The sequence below is a fragment of the Octopus sinensis genome, linkage group LG1, assembly GCF_006345805.1.
Source record: "Octopus sinensis linkage group LG1, ASM634580v1, whole genome shotgun sequence".
Lineage (NCBI taxonomy): Eukaryota > Metazoa > Mollusca > Cephalopoda > Octopoda > Octopodidae > Octopus > Octopus sinensis.
In genome coordinates, this window is record NC_042997.1 from 180,333,801 (window position 1) to 180,339,909 (window position 6,109).

At 35.1% G+C, this 6,109-nt stretch overlaps 1 non-coding gene across 1 annotated transcript; it reads right to left on the minus strand.

Annotated features, from left to right (window-relative positions):
• Positions 1-298: 298 nt before the first annotated feature.
• LOC115220430 lies at positions 299-402 on the minus strand. Its single transcript, XR_003882531.1, has one exon. It is a non-coding gene; the product is annotated as a U6 spliceosomal RNA (small nuclear RNA).
• Between the last annotated feature and the right edge of the window lie 5,707 nt (positions 403-6,109).

The window sequence follows — 6,109 nt, forward strand, 5'->3', positions numbered from 1 at the left end:
GTGGGTAGCCCAATCGTCAGGATTCCTCTCCAGACATTGCTGACGTAGTCCAAAGGAGTGCAGAGCATTACGTTTGGCACCAGCTTGGTTGCAGAAGCTGCCGGAAGAGTGTCGAGTCGAACACTAAACCGCCTACAGGGCTCCACTCCGGATTTCTTTGAAGGTTGCCTCCTTTCTGTAATCCTGGATAGGGACCCATACCGAATACTGTCAGCCGGAGCCAGCTGATCCGGAGACTCATGTCAGGCAGGGTCGTCACTCCCTGAAGTAGTGAAGAAAATTGCTACCCACTACCTAAAGAAATATGGAACGCTTCACGAATTTGTGTATCATCCTAGCGCAGGAGTCATGCTAATCTTCTCTGTATCGTTCCAATTTTAGAATATGTACCGCCGTAGCTATTATGTATGTATGTATGTATGTATGTATGTATTTATGTATGTATGTATGTATGTATGTATGTATGTATGTATGTATGTATATATGTATGTTTGTATATACGTATGTAAGCATATGTGCAGATTTGTATGTTTTGTTTTATGTATGTATTCTCACGCATATTCTTGTATATCTAGACATGCTCAGGGATACTTAAATAGTAAACTTCTGGAAAGTTTTAAAGAGTTTTACAATTCCAATGATGGCTTGGATGTGTAGTCTTCGAATCAACTTTCTTCTTTCAGGTTTTGAGAAGCCTAATGTCTCAAGATTGGTATTTAGGCAGTGTGTTACATATCCCAGTACCCCAATATTCACAGGTATAAACTTGAACTTGTAAGCTGCATAGACTAGCAGTAGATTCCTCGATAGTTCAGTGTATTTTCTGTCTTTGCTGACATTTAGCTTTAAGCTAATATCCGCTGGGCACTTGATTTCCACAACTGTACACACATTTATTTTTGCATGTATGTATGTATGTATGTATGTATGTATGTATGTATGTTCACGGTTACCAATGCACAAAATACAGTTCAAATGGTGATAAGTTGACTTTCGTTCCATAAAATCTACAGCTGTTGTACAATTTTTACCTATCTGTACCTGACAGCGTCAGCAGTAGCAATAGCAGCATCAGCGTTAGTAGTAATAATAGTAGTAGTAGTAGTAGTAGTAGTAGTAGTAGTAGTAATTTTTTCATGCTGTTGTTGTTGTTGTTGTTGTTGTTGTTGTGGTGGTGGTGGTGGTGGTGGTGGTGGTTGTGGTAGTGGTAGTGGTGGTGGTGATGCTGCTACTGGTGCTGTTGCTGGTGCTGGTGCTAGTATCGGTTTTTGTTGCAGTTGCTGGGAATGGTGACTGTCCTGCTGATATTGGTGTATGAGGCGATAGTAGCGATGCATAAGATTATATCAGACGTACAGGACTTCATTTATTTGACCTGATATGTTTCACAAAACGGTTTGTTGTCCACGCCAAGAAGAGATTAAACAAATGCTATCTCACCACCATTATGAATATCCAAAACAAAATAAACAGTGTAATATCTATGATAACAGTAAAAGAAAAAATGTCAACGTTAGCTATCGGTGTTAATAATGATGTATCTAAATGTAATTAAATGTTGAACTACATAGATCTAAATGATGGATTTAATCATGTCAATATTGTAATCTAGATTGTATACTGAATACATTAATTCATATTAATTTCGTGAATGTATATATGTTGCTATTTCCTTTAATGTGTATAAGTGGCTCGGTAGTAACTCTTCTCCGGTGATTTGTAAGCTTACTTGTTAGTTTTATCATGAACGTGATTAAATACCATTATCTCTACATTATGTATCCCGCCTGTTTTTTTTCTTCTTCCTTTTGTCTTTTCTATGGAAGTATGACATTTATCTGAATCATTTACAAGCCGAAGTAAATAGTAATCTATGATGGCGGTCTCAAATTAATACAAGTCATCCTTCCGCTCGATTAGTTTCGATTAATCACATTATCTTTGACGACCTATTCGAGTTAATTTTGGTGGATGAAAAGAAAAGACTGAGTACTAGAGTAAGACATAGTCAATTGGTAATTAATAATAGCAAATCTGAATGCCGTGTAGTGATACAACAAAATTGCATAAAGGATCAGTTCTAAAGATTCATAGAAAATGTATCTTATCTGCTTGAAAGAAGTGAGAGCTAACCTGCGATCTGCCATTTTAGAAAATCACTAAGATTTTTTTCAGTCATATAGATTACTCAGTGGAACATGTATAATAATCTTTTTCTGTTTCATTGGTCTGCATTCGGGAATTTTTGTATTTTTACTTTTATTCATGGAGGTGATGTTATATATTCTGGGTTGCTGATTTTAAATATCTAACCATTTTGCTCTGTCACATAAAGGATGTTCAATAAAATACAAATTAATAATAATAAAAAAATGTAAATTCTTAATAAAATGTTACTTTATTAAAATGAAGAAATAATCAAGAAAAAGCATATTCTGTTAGTCTTAAGAATATATGTTTTCCAAATCAACATGAAAGAAACCAGGATCATCATAAGATGAATCAGAATTATCAATATCAAATCAAATGAATGTAAAAAATATGCTCCTAATGGTTAGCTTACACATTGATTGAAAGGAAGGAGGACCGCTTTGATTTCCGCTTGTGCTGTGCATCGGGACTATCACATTTCAATGCCCAGCAGTAATCCGCCATAATGCTAACATTACATTTGCCCTGGTATCGTGTTTCTATGGCATGGTGCAAATGTCTTGATGGAATCGCTCTCCTTGTTCCTCACTGTGTTCCGCGCATTTCTTGAGAAAACAGTCAAGATGCGAATGCAAAAAAAAAATGCATCCTCACACTCATTCTAGACCCGTGTTATTGGAAACTTGATATCAGGTTTTGGATAATTTTTTTCATATTCTAGGGAGCGGCTGTTTGCAAGAAGTTTTGGACAATCTTCTTGAAGGAAAACCAGGCATTCACTTCGACATCTTCTAATGCTTCCTCAAAATACTTGTCCCTCATCAATTCCCGAATCAAAGGACCAACAAAAATCATTTTAGCTTGCCTTCACTTATACGAGGTAACTTTCACTCCAAGTGCTTGAAAGAAACTCCATTATTGTTCAGGGCCTTTACAAAGTTTTCATAAGCCCTAATTTGATGTGCAGTGGTAGCAACATAATTGTTTGCGGGTCAAGTAGTGGCACAGCTTTCATGTTGTCATTTTCGGGTAAGAAGCTGGTTCTTGGTGGCCAGTCGTTTTGTTCATAGTGCTGGCTGTCTGCACTACTATCCCAAAGACACAGAACACAGCGATACTTAGAGTATCCCATTTTAAGACCTACTAGGAGAGCAATCAATTTTAAATCACCACAAATGAGAATATTGTGATTATGGTACTTGATTGCAGTTATAACTGTCTTCATATTTTCGTAAACATCTGGCATTTGGACACTATGGCAATTGGTACAGATGCAGGTGTGTTGCCAATGTAGAGAAGGACAGCCTGTAAACTTCTGTTAGAAGACTCAACGAAGAGCCTCCATTCATATGCTTTGTAAAACATCCCCATGTGTTCAATAAGGTCACGAAAATTTGAACAGAAAACTAAAGAATGCTCTTTCTCAAATAACTGAGTGAAATCCGCTTCACGATGACTGTGTCGTTCCAGGAGCTAGAGGCTTGTGTTCCTGCAGTCTAGAGCCAAGTAAATGCACTTTATTTTCGAAGGTTAAGGTTGATAACCAAGTCATTGAGTTCAACTTGGTTGAAGAATTTGGGATCATCATTTGTTGGAGGCTCAAAATCTACTTCCATCTCATCAGTATCACTAGTATCAGACTCTGATGAAATTTTCAGTGTCTCAGGTGACACAGTAACAGGAATATCATCTGAATGAAGAACAGGCCTTATTGCTGAAGGAATATTTGGATATATTATGCGATCTGTAATCTTCTTGTTGAATCCAGTTACTTTAGTCATACACATACAAAAGTAGCATTTATAGTGGTTCATTTGCACCCACCATACCATTGGTACTCCAAAGTTAAAACATTTATGTTCTCCTAGTAATCACATTTGAAGCTTACTAATGTAACTCTTGCAAGTTTGTGAGGTCCAAATGGCTTGTCTTGGCCTCCCAGTTTGCAGCCAAAATAAGCTGAATAGCAGCACTTCAACAAAGAGCAATATTGCTCCGGGAATCTGAAGGGGTGAAGTGCCGCAGACATAGCAGCATATATCTGGTGAATTGATGCAGCCTCTAGACATATTCACAGACTGAATATAAAGAAAATATTTTAGATTTAACATCTAAGTGAATATAAGCTAAGCATCTTAATTTATCATTTATTTATATTATGCAAAAAGAAAAAAGTAACGTCTCCGTATAACTTGACAACCTAATGTGATAGAGATGAATAAAAAACACATTGACTCATTATTTTACATATATATTCAGAAAAAGATACCAGACAGCCAATAAAAAAAAACTTGCAGAACTGTGTTTCTGATCTTCAAAAACTGTTGTTTTGGATGCTCGCAACAATAGATAGTCTGCAAAAACCCTAAGCACGGGTGATCGACTAATATAGAATAGTGTACTAACAATGAAGAATTTTCCCTTCGACTATGAGTCAAGTCACATTACTAAACTAATCAACTGTAAATAATACCAGCGAAATTAGTAGGCACTTACACCCGCTTCAAAATTTCCGCACGTGTGTGACAGCTAGGTGCCTTTTCATGTCAATCAAACTGAATACTTTCATTATTGTTTAACAATTTATTAGGTTCTGCGCACAACCTTTCAATTTGCCGTATGTGTGCCGCGATCAGAGTTTATAAAATAGATGTGTTTGCTATTAATGGCAAGAGAAAAGATCTGATTAACTGTTTACTATTTTTGTCCAAAACAGTTCAACACAACTTACCACAGATTGCATTTCTGTTCAGCCATAGTGAACTCTAGACAACAACAGACATAATTTAACGAATAATGCATCGGCAAATGTGCTTCATATATATATATATATATATATATATAAATATATATATATATATATGCGTGTATATATATGTGTATGTGCATAGTTATAGTTTCGTTTGGTGACGGAATCAAATTTAATCAATTGTTGTTGTGAAGAAGAGAAGTGGATTCCATCAAACGCTTTTATCGAAAGTGCATTCCAGATAAACGGAGTCTCAATTTAATAATAATAGGTTACTATCAGCGTAATGAGTGTGCAGCTTTTAAAGGAAAATATTCTGTGGTTTGCTTTTGCAATTCAGTCACGACTCAAAATGTTTGATCATTAACTTCACACTCATTTGAGCTTTGCCAGTATTAAAACGTTGAAAAGTATAAATTCGCAAATTCTGATAAGTTAACAAAACAGTACATAACAAAAGATACCATATAAATTTTCACAGACTAGAAAGCGTAAAGCTAATTAAAATTAATGTATATTTTCACAGACAGCAATGTAATATCAAAATATTGGAGTAGATGCTTTCTTAATAAATGGGTATGCTCATTTAATAATAGTGGGCATATATTTATATATATATATATATATATATATAATATATATATATATATGTGTGTGTGTGTGTGTGTGTGTGTGTATAGAAAGAGAGAAGATAGAGTGAGAGACAGATAGATAGATAGATAGAAAGATACATACATACACGCATATATATATATATATACATACACCTATATGTGTATATATATGTACCCGTAGATAGATAGAGACATATTTACATGTATACATACATATATACATATAAATATATACATATATATATATATATATATATACATATATATATACATATATATATATATATATATATATATATATATATATATATATATATTATATATATATATATATATATATACTAGCAGCATAGCTCGGCGTTGCCCGGGTATGTAAGAGTCCCTAGTAGGCAACGACTAATCCCAATCTAGTCCTTTCCCTCTAGGGAACGAAGGCGCATGTGTAGGTTGCAATGTCTTCTTTTCACTCCCAAATAAATATCAAACAGCTATCGATAATTCAACCCAACCAATTCCTACCAGGAAGAAATTACATTCGAGACTTTACCCCCAACACCGCCACTTCTGCTAATAGCTGCTGCAGCCGCAAGTTATT